General features: G+C 45.7%; 1 protein-coding gene across 1 annotated transcript in view; it reads right to left on the reverse strand.

Annotated features, from left to right (window-relative positions):
- rnf152 (ring finger protein 152) overlaps window positions 1–9,360 on the reverse strand; it is a gene marked incomplete at its 3' end in the record, with an annotated part of 71,477 nt that extends 62,117 nt beyond the window's left edge. The window contains exon 1 of the mRNA XM_084326283.1: window positions 9,189–9,360. The remainder of the gene's footprint in view (window positions 1–9,188) is intronic.
- Window positions 9,361–10,669: the final 1,309 nt, after the last annotated feature.

The raw sequence follows: 10,669 nt of genomic DNA on the forward strand, positions 1-10,669 counted from the left end.
GATGGCTAGAGTCACTGGGTGTATGCCTTTCCATGTGTACTCTATCATTTCAGATAGAGCAGCTTAACAAATGACATGTCGGGAAACAGGAAGGAGAACACAACACACAGGCACACACACACACACACACACACACACCGGTGTTAGCTCAAACACGACTGCACAATCACTGGTGGACCTTCAGCAAACAAACAAGTAGGCTACATGAAATAATATTTCAACTTATGTGCTATCCTATGGCCGTGTCTCAATTTTCCTGACTGAGCGGCAGTGGCTTCCTGACTGTGGGGGCGACAGTGGCTCAGGAGGTAGAGCAGTCGTCGGGTAATCCGGAGGTACCCGGTTCGATTCCCACTCCTCCTGGGCAGCGTGTCGAAGTGTCCTTAAGCAAGACACTTAACCCCGGCCTAATTGCTCCCGATGAGCAGGTTGGCACTAGGGATGCCCCGATCACGTTTTTTACCACCGATACCGATCACCGATCGTCGTGAGCCATATCGGCCGATACCGATCCGATACCGATCGTTTTTGATTAAAAGAAATTAAAATGTATTGTATATCAAAAAAATAAAAAAAATTTATAAAATATATATATTATATAATTAGACTTATACTTGTATTATCTGCGAGACATCGCCACCACGCAACAAGCTCCACTGTCTGTGTGTACTCTAGTAGCCTCCAGCTACAGCCAGGATTCTCCGGAGCTGCAGCTGGACCTATACTCGAGTAGCCTCGAGCTACGGCCAGGATTATCCGGCGCTGCACCTGGACCCTATTGGTATAACTCAGCAAGCCCTCAGCTCGAATACGCATCGAATCAGTGTTATAAGACATTGATATCTGTAATGAATGAATGAATGAAAACTTTATTTAACAGATTGCAGAATGGGTACAATACAGTACGGCTCAATACATACAATTGTTAAGGGATGCAGACCTGAGAAAGACGTTTGTCTTGTTTCCATCAGGGTCCCCCATTTTCAATTCATATAGACATATATGACATACATGACATACAGATAGTCAGTACTGCTACATCTATACATTTATGACATACCAGATTTGCAAATACAGTACTGTTTGTGATACAGAAGGAGTCAAGAAAAGGGAGTATATACATTTGACGTAGAAACTGTACATTGGAGGTTGGGTGGGGGGGGGTTGGGTACATTGGGATATTGACAACCATACTGGGTAATTTACATTGGAGGTGGTTGGGGGGGGGGGGGGGGGGGCGGGGGGCATACTGTATAAACAAGTAACACTGTGCATTGAGGGGGGGGGGAGGAGACACTGTACAAGCAAACACAATTGTACATTGAACTATTGACAAAACCATACTAGGTAAATGACTGTACATTGGAGGGGGTTGGAATGATTGGGTTAGGATATTTACAGGGGCCAGTGTTGAATTGCAGTCTCCCGTAGGTGTCCCTTGAGAGAGGTTTTGAAAGTGGGTAGTGATCCACATTCCTTTACAGCTTTGGGTAGGGCGTTCCACATTGATGTGGCATAATTGCGAAACGTGTTTAGTCCCTTATTTGAGCCGAATCTGGGTTTGACATGATTTGTGGAGCTCCCTCTGGTGTTGTGATCGTGGTATTCACTGACCTTTGGGAAGTATTTTGACATGTACATGGGTACCTTGGTCGTGTAGTGTATCTTGTAGACCAGGCCCATTGCAAGTTGTTGTACTCTGTCGTCTACTCTAAGCCATCCTAGGTTGTCGAAGTGGGCAGGGGTGAGGTGGGTTCTAGGAGTAAGGTCAAGCAGTAGTCTGACCAGTTTGTTTTGAGATGTTTGTAATTTTGTTTTTAGCGCCTTTGAGGTGCTTTGGTACCATGAGGTGCAAGCATAGTCGTAGTACCCTGAATGAGTGCTCCTGCCAGAGTCTTCAGGGTGTTCTTGTTTACCAGAGAGGAGATCCGGTACAAGAATCGAGTTCGTTGGTTGACTTTTTTTATTACATTGGATGCCATTTTGTCACAGGAGAGATTAGCCTCTAGGATGGACCCCAGGTAGGTAATTTCATCTTTCCTTGTGACAATATTGTCACCCACTGTAACTGAGAAGCCGTCGGTCTTGCTGAGTTTGTTATTTGAACCGAAGAGAATGGACTCTGTTTTGCCCATGTGTAATGATAGTTTGTTATCAGCGAGCCATATGCAGATTCTGCCTAGTTCCGAGCTGAGGGTTTTTTCAACCTGTAACTTGTTCTTGTCAGAGACCAGCAGGGCTGAGTCGTCCGCAAACAGGAACAAGTTGCAGTCACAAGCTGACGACATGTCATTTGCATAAATTAGGAACAGTAGCGGTCCTAGTATGCTTCCTTGTGGAACACCACAGCTCACTGTGAGGGGGGGGGGATAGGGTACCGTTTACCTCCACCATCTGTTCCCTCCCCTCAAGGTAGGATTGCATCCAGCTCACTGATAGACTATCAAAACCAATTGCTTTTAGCTTGTCAATCAGAATGGAGTGATTGACCGTGTCAAAGGCCTTTTGTAGGTCCAGCATGACCATGCCGCAGTATTTGCCTGCGTCCACCTCTTGTTTGATGTGGTCATTCAAATAGAGAAGGCATGTGTCAGTGGAGTGGGATGTTCTGAAGCCAGATTGGAATTCGTAGATTAGATTTTTTTCCGCTAGGTACTTTTCGACCTGTTCGTAGACTATTTTTTCCATGACTTTCGAGATGGAGGTGAGAATAGAAACAGGGCGGTAGTTGCCTGGGTCTAATTTGCTGCCCTTTTTGTGCAGAGGGGTCACCCTCGCAATTTTGAAGTCCTTGGGGACGTGTCCCTGTTTTATGTAGCTACTGCTAGCCGGATATATAACGTTAATACAACGCCTCAGTGAATTATTTAGTTAAATGGGACATTTCGTTTTTAACAGTGAACTAACTTGCGCTAACGTGAGCTAACAGCTAACAGCTAACAGGTATCATACCTACCTACTATACTTGCTAGAGCGTTTGTTGATGTCAGGAGCTATCGGTAGCTGGCCGGCTAGATACCGTTCGGTTAGACAATGCCTCATCATGTATTAAACTAAAGGTGAATAGTTGACTGGGTCATTTTGTAACGGTAGCTAAGCTAACGTTAGCTCAGGGAGACGCCGACAGTCACGCTGTCCTCCCGTGTCTCACTAGACTAGACCCGTGTTTACATGCGTGCGGGAGGGGCTGGACTCGAGAGCAGACGCCGCACCACCGGTGTCTGAGACAGAACTCAGCGACAACGACTGAGATCGGGTTTGACGATCGGTGAAAATAAAACATTATCACCGATCGCATATTTATACAGAATATCGGCCGATAACGATCGGTGGCCGATCGATCGGGGCATCCCTAGTTGGCACCTCTGCCATCAGTGTGTGAATGTGTGAGTGAATGGGGAAAAATGTGAGGAACAAATTGTAAAGCGCTTTGGATAAAAGCTGCTATATAAATGCAGCCTTTTACCATTTCCCATTTGAGCAGAATAACCTTGGAGATCTAACGCTGAAAGACACCCCCCCCCCCCCCTCTCCCCATCTTCATCTTTATCCAAATCGCCATCTCCTCTTCCTCTACCTCTTTCTCATTCGTTTTTGCACCGAGAGATGAAATTTAGTCAAGCAAACGCAACTCATATGTTTCCCTTCCACCCTCTAACTCCGCCAGGGGGGGGGGGGGATCACACTTCTTTCCCCCTTGGCAAATATGGAGACCTTACCTCATTACAGAAGGTCATCGTCTGGCACCCCATCAATTGTCAGAAAACCTCTCAAAAAGAAAAAAGAGCTCGGTATTGATTTATTACCCACAGCTTCCCTCAGAGGGGGGGGTCACATGAGAAACATTACGAATCATGAATTCACAGGTGTGGCGGCGGGACGGAGAGTGATGAAAGGCGGGAGAAAAAGAGATAAATGGGTAGGAGGGAGGGAAGGGTGGATGGATGAAGGAGGGAGGGAGGGTGTTGAAGACGTCTCGAGACGTAAGGAATCGGCGAGAGGATCTGTGTGCGTGTCGAGTGCGTTGTGCCACTCGCTTGTGTTCTGGGTGTCTTGTCCTCGTGGGGGGGGGGGGCTTCTCTGAGCGGGTCGGCGGTCGTTAAAACGAGGATAATTGCGGCTACTATATGGGTGAGGGAAAATGCAGTAACAACAAGCGGGACATTTCCAAAACGGGCTGAGTTTGTGTCTTTCTTTTTTTTTTTTTTTTTTTGGTCTTTTTCCCCCTCCATTTTCCTCCGATTTTCTCCCATCCCAATGTTAGTCGTATGCCAATTCCCAGTCCCTTCCTGGTCGCTGCGCTTTACCCCCCACAGTCAGATCATTTGGGAGAGTGGAGGCTACCACGTGCTTCCTCCGACACACGTCCAGCCAATCACCGCTTCTTTTCACCTGGCAGCGCGGATTCTCATTGAGAGGGCGTAGCGTGTGGGAGGACCACACTATCCCCCTCACGTCCAATCCGCGCTTAGCAGGCGCCCCGACCGAACTGTAGGAGTCGCTGTTTACAACGACCCGGACCCACCCCGCCAGCTTCTCCCACCCTCTGATACAGCCAATTGTATCAGTGCAGACGGCCAGCCAAGCTGGTGACAACCCCGGAGCTGTGAGCTGGATTCGAACAGGCAAATCCAGCTCAGCTCCGGGGCTGGTGACGAACGCAATCTCCGCTCGACCACCTAACCGCCCTGAGTTGGTGTCTTTCTAATCACAAAAACGGAATCGGCCCAGACAATTAATAATACCCGTCATAAAGTCTCTTACGATGTACTCGGTGTGTTGGCACTGCAGGTTGCCGGAGGTTCACTAAGTGTGCAGTGTGGCTACCGGCCAACAGCGTGCCTCTTCTAGGTGAACCTGCTAATAGGAACCTCTGCAGAGACAAAACACTTTGTTTTGTTGACTTTGAGTGGATCTGAAGAGAGAGACGAATTGTGTTGTTCTCACGACTCACGTCTGCCTCGACAAGCATCTCTGTGGTTTGGCGGCTTCCTGTGGCTTCCTGTTTTGATTCGCTCTGGTTGTACAAGACATGGCCACTTGTCTTCCCCTGCACTTCCTTATCTCGTAAGTGCACCTCAGAGGGAATACGAAATTACGGGCAATGAGACCTATACACATTCCTGTACACAAGTGTTATTTACACTTTATTATATCTCTGTCTAACACCGATGAATATACCAAATTAATTCAAATGTAAATCATTTCTACTGGTCCAGCAAGTGATACATTTAGCTAAGAATAAACACACAGTAACCTACATATTGTGTCACAATTGTGACATTGTCGCGTCCTGTAGTGTAGATCATACCATATGGGCCAGAGAAGGGTGAAAGCAGGTCTCCAAAAGTATGGGTCATGCACTTCTATCAGGAGAAAATGAGGAAGCAATGCATCTTGAATTATATCTTCTTATTCTTTTATTTAGGGAGGGGGGTGTAAAGTTAACCAATTATCCCAATATATTTTGTTTCTACAACAAGGCATGTCCATATGGCCTGTAGCTATTACCTGACACCACCTCAGGCAAGGATAAAGAAACCTTACTAGCATTAATTTAACATGTTTAAATATGACATTCAGCCTCACATTTTAAGTAAAAAAATCATGTGCTTCTGCATAAAATAGCCTCTTTTGTTTTTCATCAAAATGGCTCTTTTTAATTGTTTAGCCTATCTACAAGTAGGCTAATACTTGCAATGGCATAGGCGACTATGTGGGGCAGGCTCACTTGAATACAGTATTAATGTGATGAAGTTGTAATGTGATGAATATACCCGATAGCGGGCTTCCGAGGTACGAACGGGAAAGGTGGCACAACTAGAAGAAACCCAAAAGCCAGGCTACTCTGACGAGTGCAGAGGAAACAAAGAGACAGCCAGAGCTGTGGACTCGAAGACACTTGCAGAAGTGAATCAATATGGCAAAAACTCCCGACACAAATTACCTAAGATTCGGCACAGGCCGCTTTCTCCCAACAGATGGGAACCAATTAGCCACCTGACTCCTGGAAAACACTTGGGCAGCCGCGTGGAGCCAAGATGCAAATGAAGTAGGAACGGGGGGTGGGGTGGGGGGGGGGGGTGAAGAGTGGAAGCAGAACTGTCGCCGTCTTGGGAGAGACGAGGAATTAATGAAGGAGACGGCAGAGGTGCCGTTTTGGAAATGGGAGGAAAAAGAGAATAAGGCAGCACAAGATATGGTGGACGGACACCACAGAGAGAGAGAGAGAGAGAGAGAGAGAGAGAGAGAGAGAGAGAGAGAGAGAGAGAGAGAGAGAGAGAGAGAGAGAGAGAGAGGGAGAGTAAGTAAGGCTCCCAGGAGAGGTTACACAAACCAGGCTGAGAGGCATAAATGTGTGCGGATGTGGAACGTAATCTAGGTTAATCATTTCAGGAACTGAATACACTATCTGTTCATGTCATCAGAGAGGCAGACAGACACTAGAACCCAGATATGGAATAAGCACAGTTAACCTTGACAGGCTCAATTTAGAAGCCAGCGTCAAATTATCCATCTACATAATGAACATCTTGTCGTCTTCGTTCAGCTGGAGCATCAAACTAGACTAGCAGACGCTGAAACGTCGACACGCAGCCACAACCTTAATTCGGGGGTTGAAAGGAGGAGCTTGTGAGCGTCTGCGTATCTCTATTTGTGCATCTGAAAAGGTAGGCAACCTAGTTCTACCCTCGTCTCCCCCTTTGGATCAAACACCTGCGAGAGAGAAAAGATAAAAGCTGCTTGTGTCAATTTGATGTTGACGAAAAGCCCTAATCTTTTGTGACGCCACAATCCCGGGCCTTCAGAAATCAGATTTCAAATATGTCTCCCTCAAAAAGGTTTTAATAAGCTGACAGTAAACGTTAAGCTCCACAGGACACAAATGTTTGGGGTGTGTCAAAAAGCTCCCTTGCCTCAGACAACTTTAAGGAGATGTTTACTTCCATTCCCATTGACTGTGCACAAAAACGAGTTAAGTCATCTCAGTGAGGAGATGCTTCACATTTCTCTGTAATATTAGGCATCAATCCCAGATGCTCCAGCTAATCTTAAGCCTCAAGCCTTTCACTACCACACTGCCAAAGGGTTAACCCTTTCACTGTGACAATACAGAAGGTTAACCCTTTCACTGCCACATGACAAAGGGTTCACCCTTTCACTACCACACTACAGAAGGTTAACCCTTTCACTGCCACACTACAGACGGCGCTGTGTGTGGTAGTGAAAGGGTTAACCTTCTGTAGTGTGGTAGTGAAGGGTTAAGTATGTATAAACACCATAACACCATGGTTCTGCATGTGCTAGACAACACAGGGACACTCGTCGCCTTCAAGTCGCATCCTTGCTCCCACTGGAACAAGATGCCCAACTGATTTGGTCCAACATCTGGTTTGGAGGGGGGGGGGGGGGGGGAAACAGCCCTGCTTCTGCACTGCTTGTCACTTCTGATCATTCTCACGTTTACCATCCTTGTTTCTTATACTAGGCGTAATTTGCATTCAATATCGCAAAAGAGGCCTTTTTGGTTATTCGATTTTACCCTATCAGAGAAAATGCGATTCGATGCGAATGCGAACCTTCCGACTACCAGACGACCACTCTACCTCCTGAGCCACTGTCGCCCCAAGTGTGTCTCACTTTGAGTGCATAGTAGTATAGTCATATTAGCATAGTACATAGTAGTAAAGACACTAAGATGGTACGTTTTGGGTTTTTTTGCTTGAAAGAGTGTGTTTTTAGACGACCATGGAAGAATGGGCAGTTTGCAGCTGTCCTGACTGTGGTGGGAAGGTCGTTCCACCTCCACCACCGTTGAGCCAGGACAGAGAATAAATAAGAGACCTTTTTTTTTTAATAATTTCTACTGATCCAGCAAGTGATACATTTGGCTAAGAATAAACTCAGAGATGACACACAGTAACCTGCATGTTGGGTGACAAATGTGACAGTGTCAAGTCCTGTAGAGATGATCCCGTATGGGGCCAGAGAAGGGGGAAAGCAGGTCTCCAAAATGATGGGTCATGCACTTCTATCAGGAGAAAATGAGGAAGCGATGCATAAAAGCGTATTATATAAATGTTATTTTATTTAGGGAGGGGGGTGTAAAGTTAACCAATCACCGCAATATATTTTGTTCTACAACAAATCGTGTCCATATGGCCTGTAGCTATTACACACCACCTCAGGCAAGGATAAACAAACCTTACTAACATTAATTTAACATGTTTAAATATGACATTCAGCTTCACCTTTTAAGTTCATAAATAATGGGCTTCTGCATAAAATAGCCTCTTTTGTTTTTCATCAAAATGGCTCTTTTTAATTATTTAGCCTATTTACAAGTAGGCTAATACTTACAATGGCATAGAGGCTACTGTGTGGTGCAGGCTCACTTGAATACAGTATTAATGTGATGAACCTGTTTGAGGAAGTTACGAGTTTTGATTAACAAATGAAGTAGCATGATAAGAGACAATGCCATGCCTCTGGAGTGAGGGGGTGGGGGTACGATGTGTGTGTGTGTGTGTGTGTGTGTGTGTGTGTGTGTGTGTGTGTGTGTGTGTGTGTGTGTGTGTGTGTGTGTGTGTGTGTGTGTGTGTGTGCGTGCGTGTGTGTGTGACGTGTGTGTGTGTGTGTGTGTGTGCGTGCGTGTGTGCGTGCGTGCGTGTGTGTGTGTGTTTGTTGGTGTGCGTGTATGAGAGAGATGGGGGTGTGGTGGGGTATAGGGTGCTTGGGCTCAATAATAGACTGACTGGACATAACAGAACTCTATAGTTATGACTATCAGTCAATATGCATTAGAGTGATGAGACAAAAAAATAAAATCAAGCAGCCTAAATATAAATGAAAACAAAAACAAAAGACTTTAAACCTGGTATATGAGGATTCAAAATATAATTTAAGAGTATGATTTGAACATGTAGTTTAACCTACATGTTTAGCCTACCTTATAGTGATAATATTAAATATTGCTTTTTATTGTACGGTCTGGTTGAGTACATGCTCAACTGTGAAGAAGAGGACAAAGCCAAAGGAAGGGATGCTGCCCCTATACCTTCCTTGATATAGCAGCACGTTATAGACAACAAAGCCATGTCTCAGAAATAAGTTTGCCTTCATTAAATAAAGGCATAATCCAACATCACACAATAGGTAACCAAATCAATCAGGGGGAAAAGCCTCACCTTTGTTGTGTGGTTCCACAGTAGGGCTAAGTGCGGCAATCCTGACCAGTCGTCTCTGCTGCTGTTGGGTCCGCTGCTCCGTTCATTTAGGGGGAGACTTGCTCCGCGCGTCGCCTTGTTTGGAGGCTGTCTGGCGGGGCTGGCTGTGGTTCTGTTTTCTCCCTCAGACCATCAGACCATCAAAACGAAGACCCCTCCCTCCACATCTCCACTCGCACCCTTCATACTGTACTGTAGCTCAGACTCGCTATGTGAATGGATACGCCCTCTTATTGGAGGGATGGATGGAGAGAGAGAGAGAGAGGGAGGGAGAGAGTGCTCTCGGCTCCAAGTCCTGTATGTAAAATATTCAATAATACAGCATTTACAGTTAGGAGGGACCGTGTATCCGACGACCACGGTCGCAGGCAGCCCGACCAGACGCGGGGCACCGCCGTGTTGTTGTAACTCTGTGTGCCCCGGGACGGCGCTCTGAAGTAGGCTAGTCAGTGTGAACGTGGTTCCTTTGTGGCAAGTCAATTTAGGACAGATTTGCCATAATTTGGTTTGATAATCTTGCTGTGGTAATAGCGCCAGACCAGACACATTTTGAATGGTTGTATAGAATGTATAGTTTTACTAACACCAGACAATGATATGATATGATAAGAATACATGTTTATATTTGTTTTACCTGGTGTTGTGCAAAATATTATTTGTGTGTGTGTGTGTGTGTGTGTGTGTGTGATCAATTATAGCCACCTGCTAAGCCACTGTCCCTCTGGAGTTCATATCACTGCAGTGTAAGCATGTTTGCTTTAATTATGGAAGATAATGAAATTACATTTGTGATGCATCAAAGCTCTGAAATGGCAATCTCTCCCCGGAGCCCATAATAACTCCTGCGGGGGCTTGAGAAACCTTATGGAAGATTGAGTTAATGAAAATACATATAGGCCTCTGAAATGCTAACGTTGACTTTAAGTTGTACGTTTATTTATTTTTTTTTTACCCAGGGACAGTGCACATTAATCAACATCTTCAGTTTCCACATCAATGTAAATGTGCCAGAATTAGGTAATGACCTAGTTTTCATCTGTAGTCCCTGCCTACCATGCATGTCTTTATGGTGTGGGAGGAAACCAGAGTTGGAGGAAAGGAAACCCACGCGAACACAGGGAGAACATGCAAACTCCACACAGACGGCCCCCTTTTGTTGCCCAAATGTGGCTCCTCCCATGTGGGTGATCCGGCGGCGTGTAGTCTTTTACCAACAAACTTGCAGTTCCGCGTTCGGGTTCTGCGATCTGATTGGCCACTGACGTACGCTCTCTCTACGCCCAAACAGCGCGTTGCGCTAGTTCTGCCTCTAACCTCTAACAGCCTGCAGCCTGCTAGCATTATCCAATTCATATCAATCGAAATAACGTATTGTTTTCATCTCTCTATATTAACGTGATTCCATCAACACAACAAAAATGTTCAAAACACGACAAGACAGT

Source organism: Notolepis coatsorum (assembly GCF_963971535.1).
Source record: "Notolepis coatsorum genome assembly, chromosome: 12".
Lineage (NCBI taxonomy): Eukaryota > Metazoa > Chordata > Actinopteri > Aulopiformes > Paralepididae > Notolepis > Notolepis coatsorum.